Source organism: Salmo salar, chromosome ssa22, assembly GCF_905237065.1.
Source record: "Salmo salar chromosome ssa22, Ssal_v3.1, whole genome shotgun sequence".
In the NCBI taxonomy this organism is placed as follows: domain Eukaryota; kingdom Metazoa; phylum Chordata; class Actinopteri; order Salmoniformes; family Salmonidae; genus Salmo; species Salmo salar.
The window spans coordinates 57981702-58005719 of NC_059463.1; the positions used below are offsets into that span (position 1 = coordinate 57981702).

The 24018-nt window shown below is 39.9% G+C and overlaps 1 protein-coding gene and 1 long non-coding RNA gene across 7 annotated transcripts in view; one reads left to right on the forward strand and one right to left on the reverse strand.

Annotated features, from left to right (window-relative positions):
* The window catches only part of ip6k1 (inositol hexakisphosphate kinase 1), a 75384-nt gene extending 65998 nt beyond the window's left edge, over positions 1-9386 (reverse strand). For 4 of the 6 annotated variants that reach the window (XR_006761411.1, XR_006761413.1, XR_006761412.1 and 1 more), the window contains exon 1: positions 8742-9367. The gene's annotated coding sequence lies outside the window, so the exon portion shown is untranslated. Of the gene's footprint in view, positions 1-929; positions 1603-8741 lie in introns of those variants that run through there. The other 2 variants (XM_045705754.1, XM_014168331.2) reach the window with 2 other exon arrangements.
* Positions 9387-20380: 10994 nt separating this feature from the next.
* Positions 20381-22013, forward strand: LOC106583769 (uncharacterized). The gene is made up of 2 exons (XR_001323604.2): positions 20381-20711; positions 21652-22013. It is a non-coding gene; the product is annotated as an uncharacterized lncRNA (long non-coding RNA).
* Positions 22014-24018: the final 2005 nt, after the last annotated feature.

Consider the following 24018-nt stretch of genomic DNA (forward strand, 5'->3'; position numbering starts at 1 on the left):
TAGGCTGGGTTTCTATATAAGTACTTTGTGACAACTGCTGATGTAAAAAGGGCTTAATAAATAAAATGTGATGGTTTGAGGCCTCCATAAAAAAAAAAAGTAAGCATATTTCCTGCAATTACACACATTTTACCATGCAGCTGAGAGAAAATGTTGCAGTTCATTTCCTGCGATTCTATGCATTTGGCCAAGGCTAATTGGATTTTATTTTGCTCAAACAATAACAAAATCAGTACTGCTAAATTAATTGTTTTGGGAAATTTCAATTCTCCCTGTCTAGTTTTTATTCATTTTGGTGACTGTTGTTCTCTTTTGGTGGTTATGTTCTCAAAGATACTATAATTGAAAAAAATATATTAGGTCCATTATCTTTTCTACATCTGGTTTGTTGTAATTATTTTTTTATTTTTTTTTTTTTCACACACTTGGGTTTTTCCAAGAAAACGCTTAGGCGGCCAGCCCAAGGATTACAACTGCAGAAAATCCCTGTTAAAAGGAGACAGCACTTTGTCTCTAGTCGCAAGAAAATCAGCCAACCATTCACACAACAACAACACACTTTCTTCATATATAGATGAATCTTTACTACGTCACATTATTTCCCCATGACAACCACGATAATCTGACACTGCTTTGCTTGATCACATTACCATTAAAAAAAATTTAAAAAAATGTTTTTAAAAAAAGCATTCTCCTCCGACGGTCGGTGTCAGTGCAACGGAGATGAAACATACCGTAGCCTACAATGAATAGGATTCCAAACTACGACCTCCGTCTATCCCAAACATGGAATTATAACAGAGCTTCAAAATATCCTGTTTAAAGAGAAGACTGACACCACTGTGGCTCAAACTAGGAATGAAGGGACTATCAACTAGCATTGAAAAGATACAACTGAAGAAAAGTAGCTACATAAGTCTACCCTTTACCTGCTCATTCTGACATCTTCCTTGTGATGAGAGAAGTACAGTAGTATCCAGCCTTAGTGTTTTCCTTCTCTTCCTGTTGTCTCAGTCAGAGCTCGCTAGCCATGTTGTGCTGTGCTAGTCCTATAAGAGAGACTGACTGGCTGGCACTCAGCTCAACAGACCGACCGACGCGTAGGGCTCAAAGAGGGAGGGATTAAAGCCTTAAGTGTTTGGCATAAACTTTCTTCCTGTTCATTTTCGGGGGGTTTTTGTCACTTTTATATTTTTTTTCTTCCAGGGAATCATTGAAGTACAGTCATACTTCGCCCTCTGGTTCAAGCCCCACTCCAAATCAGTTCAAAACAAGCGACAGTCCCCTCTAAAATTGAAGCCACGTTTCAGGACCCAACAGAACAGAAGGGCGACAGCTGAGAGAGAGAGCGAGCGAGAGACAGGAGGCGCAGGAGAGAGAGAGAGAGAGAGAGAGCAAGAGGTGACCCTAATAAGCCTCTTTAGTGTGGTGATAGAACAGGTCCAGGACAGGATTCCTTCTGTTCATATTGTGGAGTAACTACAATGTTGGACCTGGACCTAACAAACTGGCTAGTGTCTTCACTGACATGTCAACCTGTCCCTGACTCAGTCTGTAATACCATCATGTTGTTTCAAGCAGACCACCATAGTGCCTGTGCCCAAGAACATTAAGGTAACCTGCCTAAATGACTACCGACCCGTAGCACTCACATCTGCAGCCATGAAGGAAGTGCTTTAAAAGGCTGGTCATGGGTCACATCAACACCATTATCCCAGAAACCCTAGACCCACTCCAATTTGTATACCGCCCCAACAGATCCAGATGATGCAATCTATATTGCACTCCACACTGCCCTTTCCCACCTGGACAAAAGGAACACCTATGTGAGAGTGCTATTCGTTGACTACAGCTCAGCATTCAACACTGTAGTGCCCACAAAGCTCATCACTAAGCTAAGGACCCTGGGACTAAACATCTCCCTCTGCAACTGGATCCTGGACTTCCTGACGGGCCGCCCCCAGGTGGTAAGAGTAGGTAACAACACATCCGCCACACTGATCCTCAATACGAGGGCCTTTCAGGTTGGGCTGGGCGATATGGCCAAAACATCTCATGGTATTCAATTTTTTTTTTTTTAAATCACGGTATGAAGGTAATTTATGTTTTTAAATTATAACATTTCTAAATTTACTTTATAAATAGTGCATGACCTCAGGGTGGCAACACATACATTCAGTCATTTCAAATGGATCTTTCTCCATTCTGATTGTTTTATACTGCTCAATTCAACCGGTATTTCCATACATTTTCTGCATTTGCTGCACTCAATTTGAGATAATTGTCACACTGCCATGTTGGGCTGTTAGGAATAAACCTTATTTTGAACCAAACGATAGCGATTTGACTTATGATTTAGAGCAAAACACTTAGGTGAAAGGTGAAATGTTGGAATCATGGAAATAAAATGATTATTCTAATTCTATAGTTAGAATATGATAGTAGGCACTTTGAATAGTGTTGTTTGACATGAAAACGAATTAAAAAATGCCAGGGTGGAGTTAGTGATTTTTTTTAGGAACCCAACACTTAGGGTAGGAACCAAAGTGTTGATAATTGTTTCCTAGGCGACCCTATAATCTTTGGCTACATTGTCTGTTTTCTCTTAGCTACTTCATGTAGCTAACATATTAATGCTTCTGGTATTCCTCCTTGATTTAGAAGGTACTATTGGACAAACAACAAGCTGATTTTGGTCTATACCATCACTGGTATTAATCAGGCTGTATAACTAATTATGTTTGCCCTGACTCAGTACATTAGCTAGCTACCTAGCGATTAGCATTAGCAGCTAACAAGATTTAGGCACCAACTTGCTAAGAAAAAGACAAAACTAGCTGTTTGCAGATGTAAGCAACACAAACAAATAGTGACATTATAGAACACTACTGGATTTATATGCAGAAGCAAATTGAAAACAGCATTGTTGCCATCAACATTGTTGCCATCAACATTGTTGCATGTGCTGCATTGACCATGCAGACTGAAAGCGGCATGGAGAGAGAACGAGAGAGCGAGAGATGACTCACGTAGCGAAGTAAACTATAAAAATGGACGTTACACACGACGTATCACATTTAATAAAATCGTAAAATACGGTATACCGCCCAGCCCTACCCTCAGGGGTGCATGCTCAGTCCCCTCCTGTACTCCCTGTTCACTCATGACTGCATGGCCAGGCACGACTCCAACACCATCAAGGTTTGCCGATGACAACAGTGGTAGGCCTGATCACCGACAACGATGAGACAGCCTATAGGGAGGTCAGAGACCTGGCCGTGCGGTGCCAGGTCAACAACCTCATCCCTCAAAGTGATCAAGACAAAAGCAGATGATAGTGGACTACAGGAAAAGGAGGACCGAGCATGGCCCCCATTCTCATCGACGGGGCTGTAGTGGAGCAGGTTGAGAGCTTCAAGTTCCTTGGTGTCCACATCACCAACATGGTCCACGCACACCAAGACAGTCATGAAGAGGGCACGACAAAACCTATTCCCCCTCAGGAGACTGAAAAGACTTGGCATGTGTCCTCAGATCCTCAAAAGGTTCTACAGCTGCACCATCGAGAACATCCTGACTGTTTGCATCACTGCCTGGTATGGCAACTGTTCAGCTTCCGACCACAAGGCACTACAGAGTGTAGTGCGTATGGGCTAAGCTTCCTGCCATCCAGGACCTCTATACCAGGTGGTGTCAGAGGAAAGCCCTAAAAATTGTCAAAGACTCCAGCCACCCTAGTCATAGACTGTTCTCTCTGCTACCACACGGTAAGCGGTACCGGAGCACCAAGTCTAGGTCCAAAAGGCTTCTTAGCAGCTTCTACCTCCAAGCAGTAAGACTTCTGTACAGCTAATCAAATAGCTACCCAGACCCCTCATTTACACTGCTGCTACTCTCTGTTTATAATCTACGCATAGTCACTTTAACTCGACCTACATGTACATATTACCTCAACTAACCGGTGCCCCCCCACATTGACTCTGTACTGGTACCCCCTGTATATATCCTCGCTATTGTTATTTTACTGCTGCTGTTAAACTGTTACTTTTATTTCCTATTTTTTACTCAACACTTTTCTTCAAGCATTGTTGGTTAAGGGCTTGTAAGCAAGCATTTCACTGTAAGGTCTACACCTGTTGTATTCGGCGCATGTGACTAATAGGATGATGTTGCTGATCCATCCTCAGTTTTCTCCTATCACAGCCATCAAACTCTGTAACTGTTTTAATTAAAGTCATCATGGGCTTCATGGTGAAATTCCTGAGCAGTTTCCTTCCTCTCCGGCAACTGAGTTAGGAAGGACGCCTGTATCTTTGTAGTGACTTGGTGTATTGACACATCATCCAAAGTGTAATTAATATCTTCACCATGCTCAAAGGGATATTCAATGTTTTTCTGTTGTTGTGTAAAAAAAAAAAAAAAAAAAACATCTGCCAATAGTAATAATTCTTTGCGAGACATTGGAAAACCTCCCCGGTCTTTGTGGTTGAATCTGTGTTTGAAATTCACTGCCGACTCAGGGACCTTAAAGGTCAATTGTATGTGTGGTATACAAAGATAAGGTAGTCATTCAAAAATCCTGTTAAACATTATTGCACAAAGAGTGAGTCCACGCAACTTATTATGTGACTTGTTAAGCAAATGTTTACTCCTGAACTTAATTTAGGTTTGCCATAACAAAAGAGGTTGAATACATATTGACTAAAAGACATTTCAGCTTTTCATTCTGTATTCATTGGTAAAAATGTCTAAATACATAATTCCACTTCAACATTATGGGCTATTGTGTGTAGTAGGCCTGTGACCAAAAAAATTATGTATTTTATCAATTTGAAATTCAAGCAACAAAATGTGGAAAAAGTCAAGGGGTGTGAAGTTACTGTATGTAAAAGAGAAAATGGTCATTTCTGTGTAGGAAACCTTTGTTTCATTTAAGTAGGCAAGTCAGCTAATAACAAATTCTTATTTACAATGACGGCCTACCCCAGCCAAACCTGAACGACGCTGGGTCAATTGCGCGCCGCCCTATTGGACTCCCAATCACGGCCGGATGTGATGCAGCCTGGATTCGAAACCAGGGACTGTAGCGACACCTCTTGCACTGAGATGCAGTGCCTTAGACCGTTGCGCCACTCGGGAACCCTTATTCCAATCACTACGGAAATTAACAAGATCATTGACTTGGAGGGAATTTGGATAGAAAAATATGATGTGCTTCTTTATCACTCCTCTGCAGAAAGACATCAGAGTAGTGGAATGGGGTGTTGGACATCATGTGGGTCCAATGAGGCAAACCATTACCACATATTTTGTGAATGCACTAAGCTTGTTCCATATTGGCAGGACGTGCAAAGACGCATGGAAGACATATTTAAGGTTGATGTCCCATGCAGAGGGGAGGTTCTGTATTCAGGGGCCTACAGGTTAGAGCGTTGGGCCAGTAACTGAAAGGTTGCTGGATCGAATCCCGGAGCTGACAAGGTAAAAAAAAAAAAAGAATCTGTCGTTCTGCCCCCTGAACAAGGCAGTTAACCCACTGTTCCCCGGTAGCCTGTCATTGTAAATAAGAATTTGTTCTTAACTGACTTGCCTAGTTAAATAAAAGGTTACATTTTTTTTATATTTTGGACTCAGGGACCACGCTTGATTGGGAATACTCCTAATAGCAAGTAACAAAGCCCTAATCACAGTTAGAATCAAAGGCGTCCGTGGTAGATGACTGGATAACATGTGATCTGTGATGGAGAGGCTGACCTTTTCTCTGAGACTACAGGAAAAAAAATGTATTCATAGTGACTGTCAAAATGGATTGAGTATATAACATCTGATTTTGTTTAATGGTCAAAGTGGAAAAATCTGGTACTGTAATACAATCCATCTGTTCACCTGTTAATAGTTACTGTATAAAAAAATAAAAAAAATAAAAAAATGGAGAGAAAAATATTGGAAAATTGAGAACAAAGACCTTTGATCTATGACACTGCATTCCTGAGACTCACTGCATGTCTTACTTTTTTTGTTTTATACTTTTTAACTTGTGTGCTGTGCTCTCTTTGTCTTTATGCTTTTCATTGTAGACATCTTGCATATTCAGACTTAAATGGAGGCAACTATATGTACATTCTATATTTGGACTTGGTGATGTGGAGTGGCCCTGAGGGGCTGTGTTGCATGAGTAGACTTTCTCATGGACAACAACTATGGCTTGGTGTGAGAGAAGTCTCAATGAAATGGAACTTGTGTCTGAATCTTATTTTGTTCCCCCGCTTCTCTCGAGTCAGTACGGGAGTTGCAGCGAAGAGACAAGACTGTAACTACTACCACGAAATTGGGGAGAAAAAAGGGTAAAAAAAAAAATGTTTTATAAAATAAAAAAATAAACCTTTAAGAAAAAAACACACACACACACACACACACACACATACATACATATTTAGGCTAGAGGTGGAGGTTTTGAATGAACATGTGTAATAGCTGGGTGGAGGTAGGCCTATTGAATGGGCATGTAGATTAACTCCTGAAGACGCTTGTTAAAACAGCTTTATAAAAAGAAATGCTTAATCAACACCTTCTCACATTCACAGACATGTCATAACTTACAACATGCAAGTCTGCAAAAGTATATTGCTTTTGCTGACCGAATGTTTATTACGCAATTGTTGTCTTTCTACCAGCATAAAATGTAGTTTCGTCAGTGGCGTGTGATTTCTCTATATGGGATTATGCTTTTGAAGAAAGAGAGCTGTGCAGAGTGACAGACACCAAACAGTTAAAACAGCACAATACTGAGGCCTTTTCCCTCCCCAAGACATCAACCATAATGGGTTAGGCCCCCTAGCCTTCAGCGATATCCTTCAACAACAGCTATGTCTAATAACATGGCTACGGAATGCCACTCAAACATCCCCCCCATCAACTTCAGCACTCCAGGGAGGTCAGCCAGCACACAGGAGCCAGAGAGACGGGCTAGGTGGGTGACCTCCAGAGGGGAATGTATAGGGACGCTGCATGTGGAAAAATAACATTTGGCACAGAGACACATTCAACAGGTGACACATGCTAATTGATGGGGCACAGCCCGACAGTGGGGCAGGCAGCAACTCTAGGATGTCCCGGTGGGACAGGCCACAGAATGACACACTGATGATATTAGTACAGATACACTGTGGACATGCCAGGACCAACTGGCTTTTCAAAACTCACAGCTGGATTTGATCCTAATATGTGATCACATAAATCATTCAACTGATACCCCCCTACCACATTCATAGATGCTAACTGCTTTAGCGCCTACTGATGATGGTGTCTTCTGACCGGGGGGAGTTTTGTTAAGAGCCCGGACACTTACTCTAATCATTAACATGCATCGCTTGTGGTACATTTTTAGAAACATAAGGAACGTATCTTTACAAAAACAAAAAAGTTAAATTACTACACACCTTTATTAGTGTTCAGACACAGTTTATCTCCATGTCAGAAAAGACAGACAGAAGACATATGCAGCCACCTGTGCTAATTATAAAACAATCAAATTTATTTATAAAGCCCTTTTTACATCAGCCGATATCTCAAAGTGCTGTACAGAAACCCAGCCTAAAACCCCCCAAAACAGCAAGCAATGCAGGTGTAGAAGCACGGTGGCTAGGAAAAACTCCCTAGAAAGACCAGAACCTAGGAAGAAACCTAGAGAGGAACCGGGCTATGAGGGGTGGCCAGTCCTCTTCTGGCTGTACCGGGTGGAGATTATAACAGAACATGGCCAAGATGTTCAAATGTTCATAGATGACCAGCAGGGTCAGATAATAATAATCACAGTGGTTATAGAGGGATGCAACAGGTCAGCACCTCAGGAGTAAATGTCAGTTGGCTTTTCATAGCTATCTAGCGTGCTCCGAACACCTGTGTGTAAACCCAACTGAGGAGTTCATGTAGTTTGTCAACTGGAGGCACATACAGCTTGTGGATATGTGTAAAACTGCTCTAAAAACGTTAAAAACACAGCGTCGGAATTGTAGTTGACATGGAGCCAAATGTGGGACGAATGTAACCGCTGAAAACACCACATAACAGAGTAGGGTTTTCGATAACTAATATCCCTTTACCACATCCTCAGAGACACTAAATACATGGGTAGAAAATGGGAAAGATAAGCACATGAATGAATATATGATAGGCCTATATGTAATAAATATCTACGAGTACGTACACACTGAGCGTTATTTTGACAATACAATCCTTGATATTTAAATACATGAGGCAGATAAAGTCACCATGTGAGTGTTACATTGACCATAGGTTTTCACAGCTGAATGCCGACCTAACATGTTTTCATTGCACGATGGAGGATTTGAGTCTGAGCAGTTATTTACTGCCATAACACACACAAAAAATGGTTTATGTTTTTCAAAAAGGTTCTATCACAGGATGGATAGCTACAGCAAACATTATAACATTCATGTTTATATCAGTCATTGCCGTATCAACAACCAACACTGGCAAAAATCCAGATTGTAACGTTTGCTGATTACATTGTACGAGGAGTATAACGTTAGCTTGCCAGTTAGCCCACAAGAATATGTAAGTTAGGTATGCTTAATCCAATAAAGACTTTAGCTCAGCTAAATAAACATATTTGACTATATAGGTAGCTAAAAAGCGTTTTTGGCAATGCTCGCCAACTAGTTTTACAACTACGCTAACGTTACACATTATACCAATGTTAGCTAACGTTGTTTACTTACCGGGTTTGTGAATCCTCCGTTTGACAGATGAAAAGCAAATTTGTGAAAATCCCAAATCGGAGGGCAAACAGGACAGACCCCTGCCTACCGTGCCCGAACCGAAATAACCTTAGCTAGCTAACGCGTTAGCAGATAACTTGTAGCCTGTGTGACTGCATTTTAGCTAGCGAACGTTGACTTAAATCGGTGTAGTTAATGTTCGCTACAAGTCAACATAGCTAACTAGCTAGGACGTGTTTGCAACCTGAGAAAGGGTATTCAGGTGGTAGGTACTTCTGTAACCTTAGCTAACGCTAGCTAAATGTCTGACTAAAACACACGATAACCGGGCTAGCTAGTTAGCAACGACTCGGTTTAGCACAATAGCTAATTCGAGTCCCTCAGTTCAGGTAACAATATATGTGTGTCACTCTCCCGTCTAAAATAACGGCATATATTATGACGACATTTTGTGACGGTTTTGGTCTTCGGCAACGGTTTTGTCGGATGTTCGTGCAGACGACATTTTTCTTCTTCTTCTGGAGGCAAGCCGAAGTTTCTATAGCCATAGTCAACGCCCCTTCGTCGGTGATTGGTTAAATTGTAGGACTGACGCTAACAAAGAGATTTATAACTAATCCAAGATCGTTCATATGTGTCGTTTAAAGCGGTAGTTTATGAAGCATAGTGGGCAGAACAAGTAAGGAGGTGGGCAAAGCCAAGCGCGAGATTCTATTGGCGCGTTGTATCATATATTTGCATATTTTCGTTAGGGAACGCCTCTTCTGTATAGTAAGCTTGTGCACAAACTCTATTTGACCTTGCACTCCTTCTAAACATCGCAATTTTTTACAACTTTGGAAAAACGTAAATTCTATAAAATTCAATGCATTGTGTTCGTAGTTTTGGGAACAGAAAAATATAGGGAATTCTGGGCCCAGATTCACAAAACCTTATTAAGAAGAAGTCTTCTTAACATGGCATTTTTTCCTTAACTATAGACTTAAGAATGAAATTAAGCAAAGTTGCTATTCCTCAAAAAGGTTATTGGAAAATGTATTGCGCTATTTCTCATGTTTCTCCTTAATAAGCAAAAAGTTAAGAAGATATTAGATTCTTAAAAATAAAGTTATTGTAAATGTTCTTAAATCCAAGATAAACTCTGAGCGGTGAGAAAATAAGCTCAATGAAAGCAATAGGACATGTTTAATTCACTCACAAACTTCATCTGAAAGTTTCGATATTGATGACTTTTAAACCCAAAAACATGTTTTAGAACAGTCATCTCAGAAGGAAATAATCTAACATGATCATCATTGCTAGCCAGATAGCTAGCTAAATTGGTTGCCTTAGCAACAAACATCTTAAGAAGATTCATAAGAAGATATTTGTGAAGTTTCCATGAAAATCATAAAATCTTAAAGATATTGTTGAGGAATTGCACTTACTATCTTACGAATTTCTTGTTTTTTCTTTCTTTCTTAAAAAGATTCTTAAGTTTTTGTGTGAATCTGGGCCCAGATGTTTAAATCGATGAGAAAATTTGTAGAATGTCGGCCCAGTTTCACCTCGTTCCATCCTCTCCCATTACCCCGCAACTGGACTCCATTCAGCCCTAAACTCAGTGTAGAGCCTCGAGTAAATTTGTTGAAGACGAATGTTTTGAATGGACAACAGTAATATCAAAAACTGGAACAAAAACAAAATTGTCTAAAATTGGAGTGGAGGACACGTGTGTAAATGACAATGAATCGTTTCTTGTTGGGATGCGTTTGTTGAGTAAGGATGCGCATGTGGGAAAAACGTTTATGGTGTAGAAAATGGTGACGTCTGGGCTTGGAAAAGTAGAGTCTGTCAGAGTGACCAGGAGTGGTCTTATTTTCATTAATTGTATTTCTGAAGAACAGAGGAATATTGCAGTTGGTCTCAAAAGAATCCGGACGATAGAAGTTTTGTGTTTTGAACTTCGGAGTAGAGCACCTGTCAAAGGAGTCATCTCAGGGTGACGAAGGATGTTCAGGTTGAATCCCTGAAGAGAATTCCTTGTGTGGTTGGTGCCTGGCCTCTGATCCGCTGGGTGAATGGAGGAAATTAAGAAAGTCCGTTGGTCTTGGTTATGTAAGATATGCCATAAAAGCTTTGTCCCCAAACCACTGCAGTGTAAGAATTGTAAAGGATTTGCCCATGTTTCAAGTGTGTGCAGATTTTTTTATTTAAATGTAACCTTTATTTAAGTAGGCAAGTCAGTTAAGAACAAATTCTTATTTACAATGACGGCCTTTCCCAGCCAAATCAGGATGCCAAACCCACCGCCCTATGGGACTCCCAATCACAACCGGATGTGACACAGCCTGGATTCAAACCAGAGACTGTAGTGGACACCTCTTGAACTGAGATGCAGTGCCTTAGACCGCTGTGCCACTTGGGAGCCCAATGAACAGAGTACACTGAAGAACAGTGTGTAGAAGGACGACAGTGTTGTAATTATGGTGGGGATCATGATCCTGAGTTCCTGGAGTGCCCTGTAAGGGTGAAGGAAATTGAGTTGGCAAAAGTTAGAGCAGTCAATCAAATCTCCTATACGGGGTGATCAAAATAATTGAGAAAACAAATGATGCTAGTAAAGAAATGGAGGTGGTTTTTGTTGCGTTCATTGCCACAGTCTTTACAACTTCTTGATCAAACATCATTTTGTCAGAGAAAGAAAATCATGAGCTTCCGAAATTGGTAACACTGAAGTCAAAGTTCGGTAGGAAGGGCCAGCAAGCTAAAATGAGTGAATCGTTTGAGCAGAGTTGAGTAGCTATGCCAGACCTTCTCAACTCTGCTCGAACACTTGCAGCATTATAGCTAGCTAGTCTATGGTAGTCTCGGTTAATGATATTAGATATGTTTTTCTTTGATCGTTGTGTTTGGTTTGGATATGTGTACTAAATAGCCCTCTACTTTTCTTTATTTTACAAAACACAAACACCATCGAATGGAGACACCAGTTTTTTTTTTCTGTCACCCAGCACTGCCTGTTCACCAACCCACAGCACTTACTGGTCATCATCCATCTCCTACACTGAGCTGCAGTACAGAATGGAAAACCATCTCCATGCAGGCCCTGGGAAGCCCTATCCTGGGCCCATCTCCAAGACCTACTCCACTTGCTTGCTCCTCAGTGATGCCACAGAGCAGCAGCAGTAGTAGCAGGGGTGTGAGAAAGGGAGGAAAGAGCTGCAGACTCAGCCCTTGACACATCACTGGCAAAGACATTGCAAACGATTGAAGACAGATCTCAAAAATCTGGAGAACGTCATGCACTGAGCCAGCAGCTTGTCCCAGAGGTAAAACATTTGAAACTCTCCTAATTTACTCTGATCCCATTCCCCCTCTTCCCTCCTCACATACTTCTCTCCACAGACTCTCCTCTAATCCCCCCCTCTTCCTCTTCCTCCTCACCATGCATACTGCTCTCCACAGACACTCCTCTAACCCCCTCCGCCCCGGCATCTGTAGCTGATTTCATACATAAACTATCGCCAAAACTCTGGGAGGAATTCTATCACCAGTTGCACGATTTCATTCATGACTTCAAGAAGAGGACAAGGACCAAACGACTGGGACTATAGTGAAATTAACAAATTGTTCTATTGTTCAGACATCTCAGGAGTCACACTAGACTGAATAAAACATTTTTTTTTTTCATAAAAAGGTTCAATGTGTTTCCATCGCATTTTCAACTGTACCAATAGTTTTGTAAAAACAAACTGTTGCGTTAAATGGCAAATATGCCTACTCTGGTCTTGGCACGTACACTCTAGCCAACAACTGGCAGATACAGTGTGGCTAGGCTAGTCTACATGAGATTATTAAGGATACAACTAAAGAGTGAGAATATTTGTATTTGTCAAATGGCAGTCAAGCATCAATCATTTATTGGAAAGAAGCATCAACTTGATCGTCTGGTACGTTCACCACCCTGTGAAGTTCATCATCATTTATTTCATCTGTAGACTAATAAACTGCATGGTTTCCCCTGAGTCATATAGCGTGACTCCAAGTTTAATTCAATTTGATGGTTATTGCATGATTAGGCCTTCCCTGTGGCTCAGTTGGTAGAGCATGGTGTGTGCAACGCCAGGGTTGTGGGTTCAATTCCCACGGGGGGGCAGTACAAAAAAAAAATGCATGAAATGGATTGCATTCACTACTGTAAGTTGCTCTGGACGAGAGTGTCTGCTAAATGACTAAAATGTGAAAAAATAAAACGAAAATGTAATTTCTGACACAAAGAAAATCCTATATAGAAGTACCAGTCAAACGTTTGGACAAACCTACTCTTTCAAAAGGTTTTTCTTTATTTGTACATTGTAGAATAATTGTGAAGACATCAAAACTACGAAATATCACATATGGAATCATGTAGTATCCAAGAATATATCTTTTTTATTTGAGATTCTTCAAAGTAGCCACCCTTTGCCTTGATGACAGCTTTGCACACGCTTGGCATTCTCTCAACCAGCTTCATGAGCTAGTCACCTGGAATGCATTTCAATTAACAGGTGTGCCTTACTAAAAGTTAATTTGTGGATTTCTTTTCCCTTTTTAATGCGTTTGAGCTAATCAGTTGTGTTGTGACGAGGTAGGGGTGATATACAGAAGATAATATGGACTTACCAAATCATGCTATGACAAGAACAGCTCAAATAATTTCATTTATTTAACAAGGCAAGTCAGTTACGAGCAAATTCATATTTACAATGACGGCCTACCCCGGACCAATTGTCCACCGCCCTATGGGACTCCGTGTCACGTCCTGACCATAGAAAGCTGTTCTTTTCTGCCTTTATCAACATCCACGTCATTGGCGCCCGGGGAGGAGTTGTTGGGGGGTTAACCACCTTGCCCAGGGGTAGAATGACAGATTTTTACCTTGTTGGCTCGGGGGATTCAATCCAGCAACCTTTCGGTTACAGGCCCAACGCTCTAACAACTAGGCAACTACATTGTAGTTGCTCTAACTACATTGTTTATCTATTATGATTAGATGTTTAAGTTCTGTTATTTTTCCATTTTCTTTCTCTGTATTGTTGGAAAGGGCCAGTAAGCATTTGAGTTACTCCACACCTGTTTCCGAAGCATGTGACAAATAAAATTTGAACTATTGTCAATTTCAGCCAAAAATGTAAGATTTTTGATGAAATTAAGCCACCTTTTCACTGTTATTTTCACTGAGACTGTTATTGGTGTGTAATGTATATTGCTGTTACAGTTTGTCCCTTCTCCGTCCTCCTCCAGGCTGAGTGGACTGATCAGCTGCGTGACTCCTTCACTGCCGTAGCCGTGGTGTTCAAAATCAGACTTAAACGAACTTGTCAAAAATGTAACGCATTGAATGGAGGGAAGGTAGCATAGAAATCACCACCCTGCTGCCAATGTTGGTCGCAATTACCCAACAACGAACACATGAATGTTAACAGTGTATGCTTTCGTCAAGTATATTATAATAATCTGCTATGAATTCCTCACTGTTATTGTGAAAAAGATTTTATCCTAAAAAGACTGAATTATTGCATATCTTTTAGAGCTACCAATGTATTGCTCATCACTGTCAAATCCATATTTCTGTCAAGACTGCAGGTAACAAATGTAAGCAGAGTTCAAACTAACAAACTCTGTATTTCTAGTTGCATTCCTCCTTCTCCCCACATTTATCCTATAGCCCTCCTGCCATCTCTCATGTAGTGTGACTGAGACATTCAGATAGCTGGAAAAACCTTCACTATCGGTTGATAATCAAATATTTCAGTACAATCATGTCATAAACGTCGTAATGATCGGACCAAACTGCAGCGGGGATGTGAATCATCTTCTTGATTTATTAAAGACATGAACACTGACCAAAAGCACAACGAAAACCAGTCCTGAACAGTACAATGACTATACATGGAACAACCACCCACAAACACAAGAGAAAATAAACCCACTTAAATATGGCCTCCAATTAGAAGCAACGACAACCAGCTGCTTCTAATTGGAGGTCGTTCCCAAAACTAACATAGAAATAGACAAACTAGAAAACCCACATAGAAATAGAAAAGATAAACCAAAAACCCTGAAACGCACTAAACAAAACAAACCCCTGCCACGTCCTGACCAAACTACAATAACCCCTTTTACTGGTCAGGACAAGACAAATCAAGTTCATTCCAAAAGTTTCTTGAAGTGGGGCAGCCTGTTGTATACAATGAGAACTGGGCCATGTTGACCCATTTGCCTGTCATTATAATATAGGCATCACAGGAGGAGGGCTCATAATGTCTGGAACGGAGCAAATGGAATGGCATCCAACACCTGGAAACCATGTGTTTCATACCAATTCCACTGATGTCGCGCCAGTCATTACCACAAGCCCATTCTGCCAAATTACAGTGCCACCAACCTCCTGTGCTACATATACGTTTAAAAAGGGGTTGATTTACAATCTTTGGGGAAGACGGGTATTGGTGAGCCTAACATGAAATCAACACTAACCCCAATAATGTGTAATTACTCTGTTACAAGCAATTTGTCTCTGGGTTTTAGTACCGTAATGTTTCACCACCTTCCTACAATCAGGGTGTAGGACAGTCTTTGCCAGTGACAACCAATAAGGGCTTCATTCTGATCTACTAGGCCCTCCGCACCACCAACTCCCCCTGAAGTACTACAACCATATCCTAGCCACAATTCAGTAGAGGTCTTCGTTGAGGTGCACAGCTGCAAGTTGTGTCCTCTATGACTGGAAAAGGCCCAGAAGATCCAACATGCACCAGGAAATCATTTAAGAAGCAAATAGAGTTTCTCTTGGACAAATTCAGGTTGGTTTCTCCCCATTTTGTTCCGTTTGTGTCACGTTCACTGTCCTCAAACTCCCTGTCATAGATCAGCCATGGGGCAGTGTGCCGGTAATTCCACATACTTCATTGAAGACAACCAAACAAAAACAGAAAGAACCGTGACCCCACTGTGGCGCACACACACAAAACACTCACAGAAATAATAATTACCCACAAACACAGGTGGGAGGGAAGGCTGCCTAAGTATGATTCCCAATCAGAGACAATGATAGACAGCTGCCTCTGATTGGAAACCATACTCGGCCAATCAAAGGAAAAAACACAACATAGAAATATAACCCATAGAATGCCCACCCCATGTCACACCCTGACCTAACCAAACAGAGAAAAGCGTCTCTCTCAGGTCAGGGCGTGACAGTTTGCTTCTGTTTAATAAACGTTTTACAACACAATCAGTGTAATGAATACGCCCCTGGTTTGAATCCCAATATTGTGTTCATCTTTTTCACAGCCCTTTAAGTAATCAGAGTTTAAAGACATTGACTGTTACTAATTCCATGCCGGTGACTTATCAGAGCCTGAGAGTCTCTAGGGAGGTACCATAAACCTGCCTCTCAAACTCTCTGTGACCTGATAGGTTGATAGGAAGGTTACTGGGGGGCCGGACATCTGCCCATCCTCTTGACTCTGCAGGTCACACAATACTTGCAGTCAATGGTGTAAAGTACTTCAGTAAAAATACTTTAAAGTACTACTTAAGTAGTTTTATTGGGGTATCTGTACTTCACTATTCACATTTTTTGCCTACTTTTACTTCACTACATTCCAAAAGAAAATAAATGTACTTTTTACTCCATACATTTTCCCTGACACCCAAAAGTACTCGTTACATGTTGACAGGAAAATGGTCCAATTTACACACTTATCAAGAGAACATCCCTGGTCATCCCTACTGCCTTTGATCTGGAGGACTCACTAAACACAAATGCTTTGTTTGTAAATGATGTCCGAGTGTTGGAGTGTGCCCCTGGCTATCCGTAAATTAAAAAATAATTTTAAAAAAATGGTGCTGTCTGGTTTGCTTAATATAAGGAATTTGAAATGGTTTTTACTTTTCCTTTTGATACTTAAGCACATTTGAGCAATTCAATTTACTTTTAGACTATTACTCAATTAGTATTTTACTGGGTGATTTTCATTTTTACTGGAGCCATTTTCTATTAAGGTATCTTTACTTTTCCTCAAGTATAAAAATTGAGTACTTTTTCCACCACTGCCCGTTGCTGACAGGTCCCGGCAATATCCAGCAACTTTGCGCAGCCATTGAAGAGGAGTGGGACAACATTCCACAGGCCACAATCAACAGCCTGATCAGCTCTATGTGAAGGAGATGTGTCGCGCTGCATGAAGCAAATGGTGGTCACACCAGATACTGATTGGTTTTCTGATCCAGGCCCCTACATTTTTTAAAGGTATATGTGACCAATAGATGCATGTCTGCATTCCCTGTCATGTGCAATCCATAGATTAGGGCCGAATGAATTTATATGAACTGTAACCAGGAAAAATTAAACTGAGAAATCTATTTAGGAAAATATAAAACTATTTTGGGAAAAGAGATGTTATACGGCCCCTTTAGAGTTGTTTATTAACCATTATTTTACCAGGTATATTGACAGAAACATAGTTCCCTACTTTCTATTGTACACTAAGGACCAGGGGAAGAGTTGACAACATTGTGCACTACTTTCTATTGTACACTAAGGACCAGGGGAAGAGTTGACAAGATAGTGCACTACTTTTTCTTGTACATTAAGGAGCAGAGGAAGAGAAGAATGTTGGTATTTGAAAGCTGGTTAAAATGTTAAAGACACCTGGTATAAGCCATAATCAAGGGGTATATAGCATTTGAATTGATTTATTTTTTAGCTGACAGTGGCTTGAACGAGTTACATAATAACACAGTCGTGTCCCTCCTCACCTAGGTCCTTACAAAAGTAAGTCTGTACGGCCCTCTCTGTGACTCATGTATAGGGCCCTGGTTCAAATCCTGTTCACGTGACATGAGAAACCAAAACACAGGGCCCTCTACATGAGTCACAGAGAGGGCAGTTCATACTTACTTTTGTAAGTATTAATTGAGAACCCAGATGAGGAGGGAAACAATATTGTTGGTCGTCAGGTCATGTAGCATCAGTGAGGCACTACCGTATATATACAAAAGTATTGTATGCTGTTAAATTTTCCCTTTACTGGAGCTAAGGGGCTTAGCCCGAACCTTGAAAAAAAGCCTCCGATTATTATTCCTCCTCCGCCAAACTTTACAGTTGGCACTGTGCATTGGAGCAGGTAGTGTTCTCCTGGCATCCGCCAAACGGACTGGCAGATGGTGAAGCGTGATCCATCACCCCAGAGAACTCTTGGCATTGCGTTTGGTGATCTTTGGCTTGTGTGCGGCTGCTCGGCCATGGAAACTCATTTCATGAAGATCCCGATGAACAGTTCTTGTGTTGACGTTGCTTCCAGAGGCAGTTTGGAACTCGGTAGTGAGTGATGCAACAGAGGACAGATACTTTTTATGCGCTTCAACACTAGTCGTTTTTATTTTTTATTTAACTAGGAAAGTCAGTTAAGAACAAATTATTATTTAAAATGACGGCCTACACCGGCCAAACCCGGACCATGCTGGGCCAGTTGTGCGCTGCCCTATGGGACTCCCAATCACGGCCGGTTGTGATACAGCCTGGCCAAGCACTTCGTGGCTGAGCCATTGTTGCTCCTAGACTTACAGTCAACCGGGGCAGCTCTATCAGTGCAGAAATTCGACAAACTAACTTGTTGGAAAAGTGGCATCCTATGACAGTGCCACGTTGAAAGTCACTGAGCTCTTCACTAAGGCCATTCTACTGCCAATGTTTGTCTATGGAGATTGCATGGCGGTGTGCTCGATTTTATACACCTGTCAGCAACGGGTGTGGCTGAAATAACCAGAAACCACTAATTTGAAGGGGTGTTCACATATATTTGGTCATGTAGTGTACATGAAAATATATTATTCAGGTTCTCCACGGCTGAAGCAAGCTGACTGTGTTGCATCCAAGCATATTTTACGTCCTTTGAATTCTCAATGGTGTTGATCCTGTGTCTCCAGTCATTGCGGACTTCTGCCAGGGAGTCCTGGATGTCCTTCCCGTCCCCCAGGGCATTGTGTAGCTGATGGAGGCCTGGACAAACCCCATCTAACTGGGAGTGGATTGCAGCCTGGAGAGTGGAGACAGATAATTGTAAATGGTTTAGATAGGGGTTTTACATTAAGCAAAGGGCAGTACAGATTCACAGAATACAGTCAATGTGAAAGCTAATCAAATTATTTTCAGCCTTCAGTCCTGCTTACATTAAAAATCCAGATCTAACTGGGTGATCAACAAATCAAGGGATTTATGTCAGTTACTAGGTCTTTAGCAGGTGAATGATTCATTTTCTAATGATTATGTTAGAAATCTATGGCTCCATACATAATCAAGCAAACTATTGTTTGAACAACAGTAGGATAATACTGCCAAAGGACCAGGTTAGACGAACCTCATGGTTTCAGGCTATTAAGCCACGACGATGATGATGTAAAGCTTTGGGCTGCGGTTACTCGATACATTTCTGTGTTCTTAGTACTTCATCACCGGTAAATCGCTCACACTTGTGTATCTAACTAACTATGTGTATTGCATAAATATTGCTAGTTAGCTTGTAGTAAGGACTAGTGAGCTGTATCCGACCAAGTTACAGCTGTAATATTATTCTGCATTTGGAAATTTATGCAAATCTGGAGATTCCACCAAATTGGTGTTGACGTCAACATAGACTACTTTGGGCATTTTGGTAGGTTTGTCTCCCCAGGTGGTCTCCAGGAAGTTGAAAGGACATACAGGCAAGCCGATAAGAATAAACTTTTGTAAATACCTCGACCGTTCAAGGGCAGGCACAGAATGGACGTAGTTACTTGACATATCTAAAACTAGATGATTAGATCGATAGTAATTTATTTCGTTAGCCAGCCAGCTAACGTCAGCTAATTGGCAACAAAAATAATTACTAGGGGTAAACAAACGGTGGCGTAAGTATGCGACAGCTTCTCTGTCAGTGTTAGTACGTCGCGTAACAGATTAGTGGCACATGTAAATCACTTGTTGTTGTAACAGCCAAGTTGGCAATTTTAATAACGAAACGTGAGGCTGCTGAAAACGTTTATTGAAATGACAAAAAAAAAGCGTCACTTTGCTTAGGATACCACCAAAGTTAGGCTAATTACCCCACCCATGTTAAGTCACGCCTCGACGTCTATTTATGTCGCTGATGAATTGCGTCATCGGTCGCTGTCTTAAAATCGTCACTGTCAGTTTTTCCCCTCAAATTAATGCTGTGTTCAAAACAACTGGGAACTCAAATCTCCGACTTCAGTGTGTTAAAAAAAAAACTGGGAACTCGGGAAAAAAAAGAGCTCCGACTGGGGGAAAATCGATTTCAACAGTCATCAAACTCGGGAATCGGGCTTATTTGTTCTTTCTAGAGTTCCGACTTTTCGATTTGAAGTTGACTGACGTCAAGATTTTACCTCATATTCTTCCGAGTTCGTATTTGGTTTGAATGCAGCAACTTTTTCCAAGTAAAAACTGCATAGCGATTTTATCGTATACCTCGATCTGGCGAAACGTCAAGATGTTTCAGAGATTACAAATATTTCTGGAGTGACTGATGCCCATCAGATGAAATATGTGGTGAATGAAGAAAAAGTGAAGTCTAGTTGTCCTTTTGTTTCTGATATGGATTCACTTCCTACTCAAGTGTAGCTGGGATATATAAACTGCAGAGTCAGAGCATGTATGTGACCCAATCAAATTTGATTTGACAGACTCATTCTTCCAATCATGAAGTCTGTAGAAATTGCGCCAGAAAGTGTGCTTGTCGCGCCTCCTCGTCACCGCTGGATGGACAGTGCGGGGTGGTCAGTAGCTGGAGTCCGTTTTCAACGACATGAAGTCTGGGTCTGAGCCTCTCATTCACTCGGACAGGAGAACGACACGCAGAAGCATGGAATTGGATATTTATTTCCAGGAATACACAGACCATGCAGCACAGACAGAAAACAATGGGGGATACATGTCAACAGGTAACGTAATTGTTTAGAAAATTACTAGCATTTTTCATGTTTCATTTATTCACTATGTCCCTAATGATGAAAGTGAATTATATTTCAATATATATTTTTTTTTAAATGGTCAGAAATGTTCTGTGTTTCCATTAGTACCCATTTCAAACCAACATGTTTTGCCGCCTTTTAAAAAAAAACATATAAATATATATCTCTCTCAGGCTTCTTATTGGTGCAAACCCAGTACTGATTTTGAACGGGCTAGAAGCATACTTCATCAAATTCATGGTTTCACCCAAATTATGGTCTAAATCGCAATATTTGGTTAAAAACTAAAACGCTATTAGATGTTTTGACCATATCCTGCAGCGCTACCGTCTGGGAGGAGGGGGGGTGTCTGCTAAATATGTGTATGCGACAAAATAACATTTAATTTCAGCTACATCACAAATGCCATCTAGTGATTAATTTGAGCATGACAGGAGTGAAGTTGTGGAATTATAGCTAAAAAAAAGATTGGTTCACGGACTAGGAAATTGTGACTTTTTATCTTAATTAACTTTTTTGTTAACATTTTGTATCAAAACATGTATGTCTGCTATCTGTCGATTTGTGTAGGAGATAAGCATTGTCTCCGGGGGTTTAGAGCAGAATAACATCCTGTACAAGTCTATGGGGATGTCAAAGTACAGCTTTTGATCCAGAAGATGCAGCCTTTCACCTGGTAACCAGTCCCCAGCGGAGACCCTTTCCCCTGCTGCTGGGGGAAGAGGGCCAGGGACGGGGTCGCCGACTGTGACATGTTGCGAAGCATTTGTGAATTTACATATTATGTTGCATTTGTTTCAACCAATGCAGTGTGTGTGTGTGTGTGTGTGTGTGTGTGTGTGTGTGTGTGTGTGTGTGTGTGATAGTAACTTTACAATATGATTTATGTTTGAATTCATTTTACACACAGATCCTGTCACGGTGTCTTCACAACGATTCAACTTGGACATTAAGCTCCACCCTGAGTCTCCACCCTACCACAACAGACCTCTGGTAACCAGCGCAGGACAGTCACTAAACAGAAGAAAATAGACCGAAACTCTTGTGTGCATTAATGCATACGACCCTGGATACTGTTTCAGCAAACTGAAGTCTTAGGCTGTTCAGTGGACACTAGATGGGGTAGATCATTACATTGATTGTTTTTATTAATGTGTTTCTATTTTTGTAAGCTGCACTGACATTCTGTTTTCTGGATTGTAAACTGCTTTAAGTGCACTGTTGTGGCACATGTTTTCATATGTGTAAATAAAACCAATCTATATATTTGCCCATTTGTGTTTTAGACATTATCCATCACAGTTTGTAATACTGAACAACTATTGCTGCTGTATGTAGATATTAACTGTACATAGAAAATACATGGGTAATAAATATATAGAAATTAACTACATACATATTAAAACCTCCTAAAGGATCAGTGTCCCTATATCGGGATGGTTGTTGCTAATGTGACTAGAATTTTTAACCTTTTATTTAACTAGGCTAGTCAGTTAAGAACAAATTCTTATTTTCAATGACGGCCTAGGAACAGTGGGTTAACTGCCTTGTTCAGGGGCAGAACGACAGATTTTTACCTTGTCAGCTCAGGGATTTGATCTTGCAACCTTTTGGTTACAAATCCAATGCTCTAACCACTAGGCTACCTAGTAATCTTGTACTGATTTGTCATCCTGAGGGTCCCAGAGATAAAAATGTAGTATAGTTTTATAAAATACATTTTTATAATCATATATAGGAACTGGGTATTACGGTTTGAAGCCCTGCTGTCTTTGGCCCCACAACTACCCCACCTGGCCATCTAGATGTATGAAGGTTTGTGTTTTTTTTTCTGTAAGGAAGCTAATCATCCTTCATGTATGACCTTCCTGGGAGTGTGTAAACTAAAAACATATATTACCATATCATTTTTGTACCTTCTCTATAGTTATGTACATGAAAATGTACCAATTTTGCACATTTGGGAATACTCCTGGCAGACATGATACAAACTATATTGTAGTAATGTAATGCTTCACTGAATCAGTCAAACTTTGCACACACACACTGCTGTTGGCCAAAATCTAAATTGCGCCTGAACTCGTGATTTTATGGCCTTTCTCTTGCATTTCAAAGATGGTGTTTTCGAAATGTTGTTTTTGTTCCATGTTTTTTTTTTTGTATTATCTTTTACCAGATCTATTGTGTTATATTCTCCTACATTCATTTCACATTTCCACAAACTTCAAAGTGTTTCCTTTCAAATGGTATCAAGAATATGCATATCCTTGCTTCAGGTCCTGAGCTACAGGCAGTTAGATTTGGGTCTGTCATTTTAGGGGCAAATTGGAAAAAAAGGCTCCGATCCTTAAGAGGATATTATTAACTAAATAGATATTAACTGTACATAGAAAATAACTACATAGATATTATACTGTACATAGAAAATAACTACATAGATATTATACTGTACATAGAAAATAACTACATAGATATTATACTGTACATAGAAAATAACTACATAGATATTATACTGTACATAGCAAATAACTACATAGATATTATACTGTACATAGAAAATAACTACATAGATATTATACTGTACATAGAAAATAACTACATAGATATTATACTGTACATAGAAAATAACTAAATAGATATTAACTGTACATAGAAAATAACTAAATAGATATTAACTGTACATAGAAAATAACTACATAGATATTATACTGTACATAGAAAATAACTAAATAGATATTAACTGTACATAGAAAATAACTACATAGATATTAACTGTACATAGAAAATAACTACATAGATATTAACTGTACATAGAAAATAACTACATAGATATTAACTGTACATAGAAAATAACTAAATAGATATTAACTGTACATAGAAAATAACTACATAGATATTATACTGTACATAGAAAATAACTAAATAGATATTAACTGTACATAGAAAATAACTACATAGATATTATACTGTACATAGAAAATAACTACATAGATATTATACTGTACATAGAAAATAACTACATAGATATTATACTATACATAGAAAATAACTACATAGATATTATACTGTACATAGAAAATAACTACATAGATATTATACTATACATAGAAAATAACTACATAGATATTATACTGTACATAGAAAATAACTACATAGATATTATACTATACATAGAAAATAACTACATAGATATTATACTGTACATAGAAAATAACTACATAGATATTATACTATACATAGAAAATAACTACATAGATATTATACTATACATAGATAA